This window comes from Microcaecilia unicolor, chromosome 4 (assembly GCF_901765095.1).
Source record: "Microcaecilia unicolor chromosome 4, aMicUni1.1, whole genome shotgun sequence".
Classification (NCBI taxonomy): domain Eukaryota; kingdom Metazoa; phylum Chordata; class Amphibia; order Gymnophiona; family Siphonopidae; genus Microcaecilia; species Microcaecilia unicolor.
Window position 1 is genome coordinate 233107316 of NC_044034.1, and position 17145 is coordinate 233124460.

Consider the following 17145-nt stretch of genomic DNA (forward strand, 5'->3'; position numbering starts at 1 on the left):
AAAATGGCTGTATTTATAAAAGCCAAGGAAGAGGGGAAGGTTCAACCCTGAATGACAACATAGGAAATGATACTGTTAATGCCTGCTTGTGTGTGGACAAAGCTCTCCACCTTGGTTGATTGAATTTATTTCCTTTCTAATTTTCTGATATCTTGTTCTCCCAAATATGGTGGTCATTATGTATATGATTTAATTTCCATTTTTATTGATATGACAAAACTGTTTAATTTAATCTTAAACCTTGCATTTATAGTGATATGAATGTATTATTTTCAAAAGCTATAAATAAAATTAAAAAAAAAAAAAAAAAAAAAAAAACTAGGTTGATTAAGCATAAATATAATATCAGAACTGGTATATTGGAAGTACCCCTAGTGAAATACTGTCAAGAATTACATCACTCATTTGAGCAATTATGTTGTTTTGCAATTGATCAAATTAGGGATAATGACAGAAGAGGGGAGTTTTCACGTAAATTACATCAAAAAGAACAAAAATGGATTTTTTTTTGTTTTTCAAACTATAGCTCCCCAAGGCCTCAATGGACCTTTAGAATGGGTAGCTTTCTTCTAAGGTATGTCCCTTTAATGAATCAGTGTTGCTTGTAATGTTGACATCAGAAAGGAGGAAGTCCAGTTTATGAGAGCATTCTTAAGCCAGTAACCACCATCTTGGAGCAAGGCTGATTATTTGTGTGTTACTCCTCCTGAAGAAGAAAACAAAATGAGTGGGACCCTTGTCAAGGATTATAGACCCTGTGTTGCAGCATTTGGGTGTTGAACAGAATGGGACCAATTGAGCCATAATTCTGGGATATTTATGTAAAATACTTCATTCTAAGTTAAGTGATTTGTTTTGGGGTTTTTTTGCTGTGCACAGTGAGGTTCTAATATATTTATATTTTTCAGCTATAAATGAACAATGAGAGTGAAATGACTGCAATATTTTGAGAGTTTAACATTATCTTTTTTTGCCGCAGTGTTTCTTCTCCAATTTGGGAGTTGTTTTCACTGTTTTTTTGTGCTTTAATCAGAAACCAGTGATTACAGGCATTGTGAATAGTCATCTATGTAGACCTTCTATGGCAGTTGAGGTTTCATTTGTTTTCCTTCAATGTTCAGAACAAAATATTTATTTTTTGGATTTCCTTAGGTTAAATTTTGTTCTTTAGTCTTGTAATTTTGGTGATAGTGTACAGAGCTACAAGGGCAATTGACTGGAATTAGCTGGGGTCATAATGGGACACTTTGGGCTCAGGCCCACCCAGTAGCAGCACACCTATGAAGTGTCTGGCAGGGATCCCCAAGCCCCACCAGCCGAAAATTCCCAACAACTGTCCTTCCTGCATACCAGCCTTCCCTCTAATGTATTCAGAAACAGGAAGTTACATCAGAGGGAAGGCTGTGGGGCCAACATAAGCAGTGTGTATTAGTTGCTGCTAGCTGCCAGTGAAAATCTGCTAATTAAAAAGTATGGGGGGAGGGGGATGTTTGAGAGACCATATGGCATGCAGGCGAGAGAGGGAGAGACCAAATCACTTGTGGGACAGGGCAGAGTTCTTCTGCCCACCCATCTTGGGCCCAGGCCCACCCAAAATTGGGTGTCTGGCTACGCCCCTGTGCTGCAGGCCTACCCTGAACTTAGGGACTAGGAGGTGGTCACAGTGAGCAGAATTGGTCACAACTTCATGATAAAAACCTGTGACAGTTAAGCCTTCTAAAAGGAACAGGAGAGCTCTTGATTGGAACTAAGCAGCCAGAGTAGGGCACTACAGGAGACAAGGGAAATGAGGAGGATAAAGTGGAGAGTAGCATGTTGACCCTACAGTCAAATCCTCAAGTATTAATCCAACCTTGGATAGAAAACAGCCTGAGCCCCGAGAGTCCTTGGGCTACCACAACTATGGATGAGAAGGGAGAGGGGACCAACAGATGTGTAGAGTTTTTATATAGGAGAGAGGATTCTCACCCTATCCTAATTGTGGATATCCCACATGGGACTGAGTGGAGAATTGAGCATTGCCTACCTCCACTTCTGCAAGGATCAGGCCTGGTCTTTGTTGAACTGGGCGATAGATTCCGAGAGATGGGGCAACCACACTCACTGGAAGAGGTGGCACTGGAATGGAGAAGAGGTGTTTGAGTATGGGTTCTGACAGTGAGTAGAGATGTCTGTGACCAAGTTCTCCAGACAGTTTGTGACCATTGGTGTGATGGGGCCCAATGGTTGCTATAATTACCTTGCCCTACTGATGTGTGGATGCAGAAAGCATGGCATGATTGAGCTAATGGGGTGTTCGTGGTTCTGTTTGTGGTTCTGGGACATTCCCAGGGATTTCTAGCAGTCATGAGTATCCCCAGGTGCCCTAGTGAAGGATAGCTCTCAACCCCTAGACAAAGTGGCCCAGATAGTGGCAGGCGCGCAACCTGGTATTAGGGGGGGGGATGTGAGGCAGTGAATGACACAGTGCAGGCATTCCTAGATATACTCCCTCACTGGAAGTTGCAGTTCAGCCCACTTGCGGAAGGTGGCGCTAAACCTGCTGTGTCAGAGGCTGAACTGTACAGCCAATGTATCATGGGAAGGTTAGGCTGCCTGGCCAAGAGGGCGTGGCTCAACAGTTAACAGGTGGAAGTTAAGTCTTCCAGGACAGCAGAAGAGCTAGGCCTAGGGGGAGGAAGCAGAGAGGCCCCAGCTTATACCCTGTCTGAATAAAATTGTGATCTGGTTGAGGTAAACTAACCTTTTTGTGCTTTCATTAAGACTTACAAGTTTTGCTGAGGTCTGGCAGGAGCCAGACCTGAACTTTGACAGAGACTTGGGAACTTATGGCTGGGTTTCAGGTGTGCAACCCCAACAGCCCTAAACTGCAAACAGGTCTGCCGCCAGAGGCCTGGTTAATAATTGAATTCCTGAGCCGCAGAGGTTTATACATGCTATGCCCAAGCCCTGTGAAGTAACAGGCCTGGGAATCCTGTAAATAAATACTTATTTTGAGTTCATCTCTGCTGTCCGGCTGTGTCATTCCACTGGCTCCCTCCTCGCTTGGGATCTCACAGGGCTGTTAAAGTGGAATTCTTGAATACTGATGTGGAGTGTGCACAGTGCTATCATTCAATCAGCGATCAGTGAACTGAATATGGGAAAGGAAAATCTTCTTTTAAATATAATCTGAACAGCAGATCTACTGGTAGAATATGGTAACTAACTTCTAATTTAGTAGCATATCGTGTGTATTTGTTGTTGGTTGTGATTTTTTTTGTCTTTTACTGCAGTACTCCAGTGCTACTTGATAAACAATATACGGTGTAATATTGAGCTCCAAGATGTAAGCATTATTTTTAATACCAGCTGCCATGGGTTTTAAAAGAAATCCAGATATTCAGTAGCAGAATTCAGATAGTGACTGCAGCTACATTTCTAGAGTTTGTGATCAGCGTTGTGGTTATTCAGATAAAGTGATGTTCAGCCACTATCTAGATAGCCAATCCGCATACGCTTAGGACAGCCTTTTTTCTGTCCTAAGCTATGTGAATACTTCCAGATAGAGGCATTGAAAATTGACACAATCATTGTAGTAATGTATAGTCCTAAACAGTTCTGGGCCTATATTCAAAGGGACTTCATGTGTTAGCCACCAAATAATCAATTGACTATAGATTTTTTACAAATTATACAGCTATTGTCAGCTCATTTAAATCAATAAATGAAACAATAATATCTGTATCATTGTGGGCTGAATTATGGAAGGCGTGAAGGCAGTGCCACAAATTATTCACTTAGCAGTGATAATCTATCTTTTCAGATTAGATCTGCTGAAAAGTAGTAAAATTTAATATATGCTGTCTCATTTTTTTTATGTCCACAGTAGAGTGTGTAGTATCTGCCAGCATCTCTCTCAGAACATGTAGCTTAGTCATTATTGAACCAAGGGAAATATTCTCAGGCCTTCCTGTCGGTTTGTTTGTTTTTTTTTTTATATGGAGACAGGGGATCTCTTTTACACCTTTTTATACAGGATCATTTCAAGTGGCCCCCTATGCAACTCCTCCTCCCCATTTGCTCTACCACCACCAGTGGGTTAGGAGCAATTTTTGTACCCTTCCATATTTGTGCTCTGTTCAGCCACACTGCTTGAACAGCCTCTGGTATGGCACTGTTTTTACACCATGAATAATGAATCACAGCAGAATATTTGTTCTTCCTGATTTAATAGTTGCTATGTTTGCAAAAATTCCAGTCACAAATATAAGAAAAATATAGGAAGCAGGGTGGATATTATCAAGATTCAGTCACATTTCTCACAGAGCCCTAAGCTCATGCTGCCATCGTCTTCATACTTGCCAATGCCCTCTAAAAGTATCAAATTTATAACACATTGCAGAGTATTTTTTTCAGCATTCAAGCTGTAGAATTTCTTGCCAAAAGATGTTATTAAGATAGCTATATAAGGGGTTTTAGACAAGCTCCTACAGAAAAAGCCCATAAACAATTGAGAAAGCCACCATAACCTTGGGAGTGAGCACCAAGGAATAAATCTGCATTTTTCAGATCTGCTTGATATTTCTTAGTGACCAAGACTGGCCTCTGTCAGAGATGGGAAGCTAGGTTTGTATGAAATCTTTGGTCTGATATAATGGAATTAGAAAATGTTCAAAGAAGGGTGACCAAAATGATTAAGGGGATGGAACTCCTCTCATATGAGGAAAGACTTAAGAGGTTAGGACTCTTCAGCTTGGAAAAGAGACAGTTTAGGGGGGATATGATAGAGGTCTACAAAATCCTGAGAGGTGTAGCATGAGTAAACGTGAATTGATTGTTTTACTCTTCCAAAAGGTACAAAGACTAGGGGTACTTTAAAAATGAATAGGGGAAATATTTTTTTTTCACTCAATGAATGTTTACGCTCTGGAATTCATTGCCAGAGGATGTGATAAAAGCAGTTAGTGTATCTGGGTTAAAAAAATAATTTGGACAAGCTCCTGGAGGGAAAGTCCATAGTCTACTATTAAGATAGACACGGGGAAAGCAATTGCTTGTCCTTGGGATCGGTAGCATGGAATCTTGCTACTGTTTAGGATTCTGCCAGGTACTTGTGACCTGGATTGACCACTGTTGGAAGCAAGATATTGGGCTAGATGAACCTTTGGTCTCGCCCAGTATGGCTATTCTTATTTCTTATAGCCCAGAATGACATCTCTTCTGTTCTTAGGTAAAATCATGAATGAAGTAGATCAGGTAAATAGGGAATGGTTATTTACTCCTTTAGGCTACTAGCGCTAAGGGGAAAACGTGAAACTAACAGGGAGCAAATTTAAAACAAATTTGAGAAATTATTTTTTTCACTCAACACAGACAAATGAGGATTCATTAGATTCTCCTGCTAGTATGGGAAGGACACCTAGTAGCTATGTAATTTATGTTGCAGAATGGATGGTGGAAAGTGGGTCCCAGTATATGCCCAGATAAGGTGGGCCTGCTCACATAAAGGATTTATTGGTAGAAACTGGGAGGCTATAGGCAGTTTACCATACACAGTGGACATGTCTTTCAGTCAATAAAGCAGACCACTCCAGAATTGGTGTTTTGAAATCTCTTTAGGCAAATAACTGAGGCATTAACAGTTGTAGATGAAGTATGCAAACAATATTAAGTCTGTATGTCCTTCTCAGCCTTTTTCCTTCTTTCTATATTCTCTTACTCTCCCCTTCACTTTCCCCTACAAAATAGTTAGCAACTCTGACGTTTTTGGCCACATCCCTGACGCAATGACAGCAAAACGAGGGGCCCTTTGTCGGTTAGCCTGCAGCAGTTCAGGAGCTTTTGGGAAGTTATGACTGATGTAGCACTCCAAGACAATAAAATAAGTGACATTTTTCAGCTTTGGAGGGTTTGCTACTGCAGTATTCCAGGAATTGCTAGCTATTTTGTTAACCTTTTGCTTTTTTGGAGTATTTACGTGAAACCTAAAGTGAAGGCAGAAAACTATTGCTAAGTTTAATTGAGTTTAAAAAATTTTTTTAGCCTCATGGGTTTTTATTCCACAGCAGGACTATTTGAACGTTACCTATGATTATTTTGTCTGTAGCCCCTGATTAAGAACTTCTTTGTATGGGTGTTTAGCACTGAGGCACCTTCATAGTGATCTGTATTTCATGTTTTGTAGCTATTTCCTCCTTTGGTTTTGGGTTGTTATAGGTAGGTCTTGTTTTGGTGATTTAAACCTGCTTCCCCTGTTATGTTTTGATTTATGTGCAAAACTAACCCATTTGGGGGAGACTGATTCAAGATGGCGTCGGGTTAGGACGTAGTGATCCTACCTCGGATGGTTTTTACAAATTTGTCTATTTTCTTCTTTAAATTAAGCCTAAAAGGAAGGGGAAGACGAGGGGGGTAGCTCCTTACCCTCCACGATACCTCCTCGAGGGCAAATTCCGATTACGGATTACACCGTCTCTGTCGCTACTTCGGGCGTTCCGTTAGCCGAGGCGGAGAGGAGCCTTGGCCAGGAGAGTGAACTTTCACTTAGCCCATGAAGCCCGCGTTTGCCTCGAGTAGCAGGAAGTGACGCTGGAGGAAGTCCCGTCCAGCAGCCCGGATTCGAAGCTGCGGTCTTGGGGAAGGAGCACTTCTTTGACGCTGCGCTGCTCTCGCTGAGTTCTACCAGCGAAGATCCGAGCCAAACATCTTCCCCCAGGAGTAGGGGCAGCATGGATAACATCCAGGTGGAAGCCCGAACCGCACAGGAGATGGCGGATCAACGGTTGGAACCTGCACTGCAACTCCTACCCCTGGAGAAGCCACCTAAGGTGACGTTGGAGTCCTTGTGGGGGGCGATGGAATCTTTACATAAAATATGTTTAACTTTTGTTTCTAGCTCCCAAGCTAACACTTTAAAGATAGAATCTCTTCAGACTAATATGGCTTCCCAAGCTAATAATTTAAAGCAATGTGATATATCTATCACTTCACTGAAAGAACAAGAGTGTAAACTGTTCCAAAATGCGGACTTGATGCACAGGAAGATTGAAAATTTAGAAAATGGGGCCAGAAATTTAAATTTTAGGTTTTTGATCTTTCCCTTTTTCAAATATACCCCATTAAGAGATTTGTTCCATAAGTTGTTGAAGGAAATTTTCAATTATTCTGAGACAAACTTTCCCCCAATACAAAAACTTTATATGATACCAGCTCGAGATTCCAAGGAAAAAAATAAAGAACCTACTGAAAAAGTTTTGGAACATTTGGATGTATCGGCTTTGCTTGAGCAATCACAAGAGGAGGTCGAATATAGATCCACTTTGCTGGTATCTTTTGTTTTTTTGACGGATAAAGAAGCTATCCTGAGACAATATCTGAGACAAACCTCCTCGGTGGTATTTTTGGGGGAAAGAGTTCAAATATTTCCAGACGTATCGAGAACCACACAGGAACGGAGGAAAAAATTTTTTGATGATGAGACAGTACAGATGGGACCTAAGTTTCAGCTTCAATTTTCCTTGCAAATGTGTAGTTTTTTATGAAAATAAGACTTATCATTTCTTTGAGCCTTTGCAACTTCGTTAATTTTTAAATGCAAAGCTACCTAACCAGCCATAAGGACCCAACAGAACGGACTTTAATTTGATTATTAGTGACAAACTTGACGCCATACTTGTATTTCATTTATACATTTCTTTGTTAAATATCCTTATCCTCTTGTAAGGATTTATTTCAGTCTCCCTGCAAGTTGAGGACTATGATGATTAATAGTTTCCTAAGGGATTTATCCCATATTATGATTATTTCTACTGATATTATTGTGTTATTTCTTGAAAAAGCCTTGCTTTGGTATGTAATTTAAAAGTTATAAATAAATTAAATAAATAAAAACTAACCCATTTGGAGAAATTGCCTCCAGACGTATGGCCTTGATAAATGTGCTTAAGGCGACATTCCTAAGAAGAAAATTGAGTAAAACTGAAAACATCTCTCTGACCGATGATTGTGCCAACAAGGAACTTAGACTGTTGTTCCTTCCTGTTCATCATAAAGTACTGAGAAAAAAGACCAGAAAAAGTATTACAGAAGAGTAAAATTGATACTGAAAAGTGCTCTAACGTGTAAGAATAAGGTACAGGCCATCAACCAGCTTGTGAATCCTGCACTCTCATATAGCTTGGAATTGTGGACTGGGTTCTTATATCTTGAAAAATTGGTTGTAGGAACAAGAAAATTCCTCCACACTCTCAAGGTAGTTTATAAGAACCAGTGTGTGCCAAGACTGTACATTCCTAGAAATGAAGGTGAAGTGGGCCTCTGAGAAATCGGAGAAACATTTTCTTCACCCAACGCATAATTAAACTCTGGAATTCGTTGCCGGAGAACGTGGTGAAGGCGGTTAGCTTAGCAGAGTTTAAAAAGGGGTTAGATGAGTTCCTAAAGAACAAGTCCATAGACCGCTACTAAATGGACTTGGGAAAAATCCACAATTCCAGGAATAACATGTATAGAATGTTTGTACGTTTGGGAAGCTTGCCAGGTGCCCTTGGCCTGGATTGGCCGCTGTCGTGGACAGGATGCTGGGCTTGATGGACCCTTGGTCTTTTCCCAGTGTGGCATTACTTATGTACTTATTATACATATAGGGCTACCAGACCTTTTTAACTTCATCAACAAATCCAAATGCACAAAAAGTGATAAAGTATGAGACAAGTGTCTAGAGTCTAATTCCATTATTAAACTTGGGGAGGCATTCTGACAAGCAGAAGGAATGAGTGAAGATCCATCTTTAAGTATAGGAATGGAACAGACAGTATATCCAAAGCAGGAGAAAAAAACCTCTAAAGAAGTGATCAGCAAACAAGGCAGTACTAGTGGCAAATGCACAAATACAATGGAAAATATAATGTATTACTCCAGGACACCTACATGGATCAAGCCCTAATACATTGAAACCTAAAGATGAGAGACTGATAATTGCAGCTCAGGATGAAATTGGTTCACAGTGGGCATAGAAAAAAAAAACCTCTACAACCATTTCTAGATTCTGTAAGAAAGAGCTAGAAAAGATTACTCTTATCATAACTGACTGCAAAGTGCTGATGGCAGGAAATTTTTATATAGAAAGGCACGACAAGGTGGCATGGTTGGAAACTCTGTAAACATTACATCACTGTACCAGTAAAGCATTGGAATCACGACCCTAAGAGAATTGTGGAAAACGAAGATATCACCTGGTACATCCCCATCCCGACAGATAAAAAGCTGGATGCAAGAAAAACACACATAGTAGTAAAAGGGAAAAACACCAGAATGGCATTAATCATACAGGTATCAGTCTCGAGTGATGACTGTTGTTCACATTGAGAAACAGAAGATCAACTATCAAGAAATGCAGTCTGAGACCACGAAAATGTGGTAGAAAGATTTCCAATTGTTTTGAGTGCCACGAACTTGATCAAAATGAATTTTCAAACACACCTGGATAAGCTGCCTATACATGTTAAATCTTAACTCCAGAAGGAAGCTCTCATTGAAACAATGCAAGTTTTATGGTGAGCATTAGCAGTAAATTTGAGAGATTGAGATCATACGCCACATGCCCTGGCTTAGGAGTGAGGTTCATTCCTGTCATGGTATGCACAAAACTAACCCATTTGGAGCAATTTCCCGCAGACAAACTGTATAAGCAAAATTATCAAAAATAGCTATATAGTTATTTAAAATATAAGAAAAAAGATCAATTTTCAAATAGTACTTAGATTTTCAACACTGTGCCAGATGCCGCGTTAGTTTCATTTTCAGCAGAAATGCATGTATAAAACAATATATGTATTCCAGTATGCATATAATCTAATACATGCAGAAAAAGTGGCTCCTACCACAAGTTCTGTTATAGATTTGCCCTTTCTATGTGTTGGCACTGATATTGGGCACCTATACGTCTAATATATATATGTTTAGTCTATATGTGCCAAAGCCGGGTATAACCCAGAACTTCCAGGCCAAGCATATAATCTAGACAGACATATTTTTCAAAGCACTTAGAATTACAGTTACATATGGGCTCATGTTCGAAAGAGAAGGATGACCATCTTTCGACACAAATCGGAAGATGGACGTCCTTCTCACAGGGTCGTCCAAATCGGTATAATCGAAAGCCAATTTTGGATGTCCCCAACTGCTTGCCATCACAGAGACGGCCAAAGTTCATGGGGGTGTGTCGGAGGTGTAGTGAAGGCGGGACTTGGGCATGCCTAACACTTGGACGTCCTCGACCCATAATGGAAAAAACAAGGACGTCCCTGACGAACACTTGGACGGCTTTACCTGGTCATGTATTTTTTACAACCAAGCTACAAAAAGCTGCCTGAACTGACCAGATGACCACCCGGAGGGAATTGGGGATGATCTCCCGTTACTCCCCCACTGGTCACTAACCCCCTCCCACCCTCAAAAAACATCTTTAAAAATATTTTGTGCCAGCATCTATGCCAGCCTCAGATGTCATACTCAGCTCCATCACAGCAGTATGCAGGTCCCTGGAGCAGTTTTAGTGGGTTCTGCAGTGCACTTCAGGCAGGCGGACCCAGCCCCATCCCCCCCTACCTGTTACATTTGTGGAGGAAACAGCAAGCCTTCCAAAACCCACCACAAACCCACTGTACCCACATCTAGGTGCCCCCCTTCACCCCTAAGGGCTATGGTAGTGGTGTACAGTTGTGGGTAGTGGGTTTTAAGGGGCTCATCACACAAGGTAAGGGAGCTATGTACCTGGGAGCAATTTATGAAGTCCACTGCAGTGCCCCCTAGGGTGCCCAGTTGGTGTCCTGGCATGTCAGGGGGACCTGTGCACTACGAATGCTGGCTCCTCCCATGAGCAAAGGGCTTGCATTTGGTCATTTCTGGGATGGACGTCCTTGGTTTCCATTATCGCCGAAAATCAGAAACGATCAAGTCTATGGACGGACCCAGTCTAGGGATGACCAAATTTAAGGATTTGGACGTCCCTGACCGTATTATCAAAACAAAAGATGAACGTCCATCTTGTTTCGAACATACGGGTTTCCCCGCCCCTGGATTGAGACGTTCTGCGAGGATGTCCAAATCGAAACGAGGACGTCCCTTTCGATTATGCCCCTCATAATAACCCATAGAACTCTGTAAGTAAGTGCTTTGAAAATGAGCCCCATCTATAGGTACTTAATATCAGTACTTATACCTATTGAGTAGGCTTTTGAGTGTACTTGTAAAGTAAGTGTGCCTTTTCAGTGGTGGACACTATCCCCCAGATTCTATGAAGGTTGCCAAAATTTTGAACGCCCAAAATAATTAGTTGATGGGCTCCAATGATTTAATTATTGGAGCTAACAAGCAATTAATTGGCACTAATTATGATTTGGGTGCTGATATGGCTACATGCTATTCTGTAACAATGGGTGCTTAAATTGGATTGTGCACAACTCAAAAGGGGGCATGGCCATGGGGGTATGGGCAGGTCAGGGCCGTTCACAAAAGATGCATGCGGTGTTACAGAATAACAGGGATCTGTGCTCAATTTGCACAACAGGATGTGCACCAGGCTTCAGCAGTCCATGTGCCCAAAGTTGAGTTGTGCCTAATTCGGCACTCAACACTATTCTGTAGAGAGTGCTCATCCCGAAGTACCTTTATAAAATAGCGTTGAATGCTGAATTTTATCATTTATTTTTCAGCGCCATTTATAGAATCTGACTCTATAGGTGTGGCACTGCTGAAAATCCACTGAACACATATAGGTTCGGTGGATTTTATATGTATTTTAGGCGAATAGCCAAACATCACAATATGAAAATTGGCCCATCAAGATCTATCCTTCCTTTCTCCTCCTCCGCTCTTCCACTCTAATAAAAGAAACACACTTAGGCACACTTTTTACTAAGGTGTGCTGAAAAATGGCCTGCACTGGTGTCGATGTGTTTATTGGACCTGTGCAGGTCCACTTTTCAGCGAGCCTGCAAAAAAAGGCCTTTTTTGGGCCAAAAATGGACGTGCGGCAAAATCAAAATGGTCATGCATCCATTTTGGACCTGAGACCTTACCACCACCCATTGACCTAGTGGCAAGGTCTCACTCATTAACCGGGCGGTAATGGTCTATGTGTGTACAATACCGATTACTACCCAGTTAGCGCCGCACACTGGAAAGTTTCTGGTGTGCTTAGTGGACATGCGTAAAAAACGAAATTACCACCCGGGCCACGCAGTAGTTCAAAATTGACATGCGAAGGATGCGTGTATGCAGCTTATTTAAAGGGCCCCTTAAAGCCTTCTCACTGCCTAAATCCACATCCAATCCCTCCTGTAAGTTAGTAGCATAAGTGAACAAAAATTGCACATCCCAAGAATTTTTCCTTCCAGAAAAATTTATAAGCCTGAGATTTTCAGACTAATGCAATAGTCTGAAAATCTCAGGCTTATAAATTGCTCCCCTTTGGGAAGACTCTGTCTAGAAACAGTGGTATATGGACAGGAAGCTTGGAGAGAGTTCATACCCCCCCAGGGCACAGCCTGAGGAGGGGATGGGGGCTGGAGGAGAGGCTGGAAGGTCAAAAAACAAAAGTATGAGTTGGGAAGATATCTTTCGTGTAAACATAGGAACCCAATGTATGACATTGCCTAGGAAAGAGACAATGGACTTTACCACCTCTCCACTGTGCTGGAAAGAGAATATAGTAGCTACAAATTATAGAAGGTAGATAGAGAAAGAAGGAGACACAGCCAGTCTCTGCATTTTGTTGTCTGTCTTTCATTTTCTTTCATTTTTTGCTGGGTCAGTGGTTATGGGGTCAGTAGCCTCCAGAATTACGTTGTGCTATTTTGTCATGTATATTTACAGTATGTACCAATAAAAATGTTAATTGTTTTAAAACATCCTTATAGCTCTGCAGCCCCACCCTAGCTAAAGATCAATAGCCATGAGGATATGTAAGTAATGAGTTCATTATACTGGCCAATCAAAGTTAGCAAAAGAAATGTGCAGTTGATAGTAATGGTGTAATAATAGTGAAGATAAACTAATAGGAAACTAATAGGAAACAGTCATGAAAGAAAATGCAACTGGATTCAAATAATGTTAGCAATGCAGCAGATAAATGCACATAGTAACATAGTAGATGACAGCAGATAAAGACTTGTACGGTCTATTCAATCTGCCCAAGATAGATTCATTACATAAGATATGATGTGAGACTTCATATGTATACCTGATCTTCATTTGACCTTGCCATTTTCAGGGCATAAACCACAAAAGTCTGCCCGTCATTGACCTTGTCCTAAAACTTCTGAAGTTGTCAATAAGTGAATAAATATGATAATATAGGCAGCCAGGATCCCATAACCCAATGTTTCATAGCCCTTTCCTGGAGGAACACTTAGGGGGTCTTTTACTAAGGTACGCTAGCGTTTTTAGCTCATGCTAAAATTCTGCTTGCGCTAAACGCTGAGACGCCTATTATATTCCTATAGTCTTCTCGGTGTTTAGCGCCAGCTAATTTTTAGCATGAGCTATAAGCCCCCCCCCCCCCCCCCCCCCCCCAGTTAATTGGGTTTTTGGGATTACTACAATGAATATGCAAGAGTTCTATGTACTGGGTCTCCAATATTTGTTTCAATTTTTATTCAGTTTTGATATACCACATTAAGGTACACAGTGGCCCTGCAGAAGCAGGCCACACAAGGACGTTATTACATTTACAGACTAGTTTATGTTGCCTTTTTCTCCAACCTATGGATGGAACAGGATCCATGACCGTGTCACTTCTCCACTGGGCAGGAAAATAAATTAGTCATGCTTAACTATAGGAGTGAGATCTGTAATTTTGCTGCCATTTTAGAAGTGTGTGCTCCTGTGTTTGATGCAGCAGTGACTAGGTTATTTCTTTCAGATGCTGTAGAGCGCTGAGAACTTTAACATTTGCACTATACAGGGATTCCTGAGGCAGGCACCTGTGGCCAAAACACAATTCGTGTCGAGTCCATTGCATACTTTGAATACAACTTCTGATGTGAACTCTTTTGAGACCATTGGGCGTTTTTTTTTTTCATCATCTTTGGTGTCACCTTTGCTGTCAAAACAAGATGGACGTCCATCTTTCATTTCGATAATACGGTCAGGGATGCCCAAATCTTGAAATTTAGGTCGTCCCTAGAGATGGTCATCCCTAGACTTGGCCGTTTCTAATTTTCGGCAATAATGGAAACCAAGGACATCCATCTCAGAAACAACCAAATGCAAGCCCTTTGGTCGTGGGAGGAGCCAGCATTTGTAGTGCACTGATCCCCCTGACATGCCAGGATACCAACCGGGCACCCTAGGGGGCACTGCAGTGGACTTCATAAATTGCTTCCAGGTACACATTCCAGCCACATTGAGCCTGCAAAGAGGTGGGAAAATGTGGGATACAAATGCAATAAATAAAATAAATAAATACATAGCTCCCTTACCTTGTGTGCTGAGACCCCCAAAGCCCACTACCCACAACTGTACACCACTACCTTACGGGTGAAGGGGGACACTTAGATGTGGGTACAGTCAGTTTGTGGTGGATTTTGGAGGGCTCGCTGTTTCCTCCACTAACATAACAGGTAGAGGGGGATGGGCCTGGGTCCGCCTATGTGAAGTGCACTGCACCCACTGAAAGTGCTCCAGGGACCTGCATACTGCTGTCACGGACCTGAGTATGACATCTGAGGCTGGCAAAAAATATTTTTAAAGATATTTTTTAAGGGTGGGAGGGGGTGATTGACCACTGAGGGAGTAAGGGGAGGTCATCCGGTCATTTCGGGCACCTTTTTGTGGCTTGGTCGTAAGAAAAACACGACCAGGTAAAGTCGTCCAAGTGCTTGTCAGGGATGCCCTTTTATTTCCATTATGGGTTGAGGACATCCATGTGTTAGGCACGCCCAAGTCCCGCCTTCGCTATGCCTCTGATACGCCCCCTTGAACTTTGGCCGTCCCTGCGACGGAAAGCAGTTGGGGACATCCAAAATCAGCTTTTGATTATACCGATTTGGACGACCCGTGAGACGGACGCCCATCTTCCGATTTATGTCGAAAGATGGGCGTCCTTCTCTTTCGAAAATGAGCCCAATAATGCCAAGCGTGATTTTTTTTAATGCTGTAATAAGTCAAAGTTTATAAAAACTAATAAAAATAAAGATAAAAAGTGTGGAACTGGGTCAGACCAATGGTCCATCTAGCTCAGTATCCTGTTTCCTACAGTGACCAAGCAGAAACCTAAATCATTGCAATATTCCATTCTACCAAACCCAGGGTAGGCAGTTGGTTCCCCATGTCTGTCTCAATAGCAGACTATAGACTTTTCCTCCAGGAATTTGTCCAAACCTTTTTTAAACCCAGATATGTTTATCTCAGTGTCCCCTAGTCTTTGTACTTTTAAAACAAGTAAAAAATCAATTTACTTCTACTCATTCTACACCACTCAGGGTTTTGTAGACCTCAATCATATCTCCCTTCATCTGTCTCTTTTACAAGCTGAAGAGCCTTAAACTGTTTAGCCTTTCCTCATATGAGAGGAGTTCCGCCCCCTTTATCATTTTGGTCAGTCTTCTTTGAACCTTTTCTAATTCCATTATATCTTTTGAGATATGGCGACAAGAACTGAACACAATACTCAAGGTGAGATTGCACCATGAAGCGATAAAGAGGCAATATAGTATTTTTGGTCTTATTCACCATCCCTTTCCTAATAATTCCTAGCATCCTGTTTGCTTTTTTGGCCGCCGCCACACATTGAGCAGAAGATTTTAGCGTATTATCTACAATAATACCTAGATCTTTTTCATGGGTGCTGACCCTCAAGGTGGACCCTAGCATCAGGTAACTATGATTTGGATTATTCTTTTCAATGTGAATCTCCTTGCATTTGTCCATAATAAATTTTATCTGCCATTTGGATGCCCAGTCATCTAATTTCCTAAGGTCTTCCTGCAATATTTCACAGTCCTCATGTGTTTTAACAACCTTGAATAGTTTTGTGTCATCTGCAAATTTAATCACTTCACTCTTTGTTCCAATTTCCATATCATTTCTAAATATGTTAAATAGCACCGATCCCAGTTGATCCCTGTGGCACTCCATGTTCACCCTCCAACACTGAGAGATAACTATTTAATCCTACCATCTGTTTTCTGTCCAATAATCAATTCCTAATCCACACCAGAACATTGCCTCCTATCTAAGGAGTCTCTCATGAGGAACGTTATCAAAAGCTTTCTGAAAATCTAGATACACTACATCAAGATACATTGTTACACTTTTTGGAAGAAGGTGGATCCTAAGGTATTCATAGATCAGCTGTCAAACATGTCTTTGATACGTCTATAGGTCTGTATTTTCTATAAAGGACTACATGAAATAGATGGGCCCAATCAAAGTTTGGAAGGAAATTTGACTGCTGAAAACTTCCTAGAGGTCTTGTCTTACCCCATATGGATGAAAAGATGATGACAGTGACAGAACAGGTTGATATCTGGAATGCATGCTTAGCAATGGAATTAGAAAAAATGACCTCTCTAAAGACGATCATATGCTCCACAAACAAACTTTGCCTGTGGTTCTTCCCTAGTCTACAGATCCTTAAATGTTAAGGATGCCAGCTTGAAAGAAAATGGAGAAAATCTCACCTAAATGAAAATAGGCTCAACTGTAAGAATCACATGGCAATGTACCATCAGGACGCAACAGCCAAAAATCAATATTTTTCTCAACACATAGAACAAGCTGCAAATTCAACCAAGCAGCTATTTAAAATGGTAAACAGCCTACTGCAAACCCCACAACAGAACCACCCTTCCCAGTCACAACTAACCAGCAATGATTTTGCCACATACTTTGCCAACAAAATTAAAGATCAGGATCTACAGACAATCCCATCAAAGCTCTTACCAGCTAATGAAGAGAACACTCCCTCTTCCCCACCATGCACAGCCATCTGGGACTCATTCAATCAGATCACAGAGGAAGCTCTTGAAAACATCATGAAACGTTTATGGCCTACAACCTGCCCTCTTGATCCCTGCCCATCAATGATTGTACAACATGCGAGCACAGGCCTCATTGAAGAGGCCACTAAAATTGTTAACTCCTGTCTTATGGAAGGGC

General features: G+C 41.4%; 1 protein-coding gene across 3 annotated transcripts in view; it reads left to right on the forward strand.

The window, feature by feature from the left end:
• The window catches only part of SLC10A2 (solute carrier family 10 member 2), a 63992-nt gene that overhangs the window by 5576 nt on the left and 41271 nt on the right, over positions 1 to 17145 (forward strand). Inside the window, exon 1 of one of the 3 annotated variants that reach the window (XM_030201329.1) lies at positions 3084 to 3200. The exons of 1 other annotated variant lie outside the window; for it this stretch is intronic. The gene's annotated coding sequence lies outside the window, so the exon portion shown is untranslated. Of the gene's footprint in view, positions 1 to 3083; positions 3201 to 15832; positions 15862 to 17145 lie in introns of those variants that run through there. One more of the 3 variants, XM_030201330.1, reaches the window with a different exon arrangement.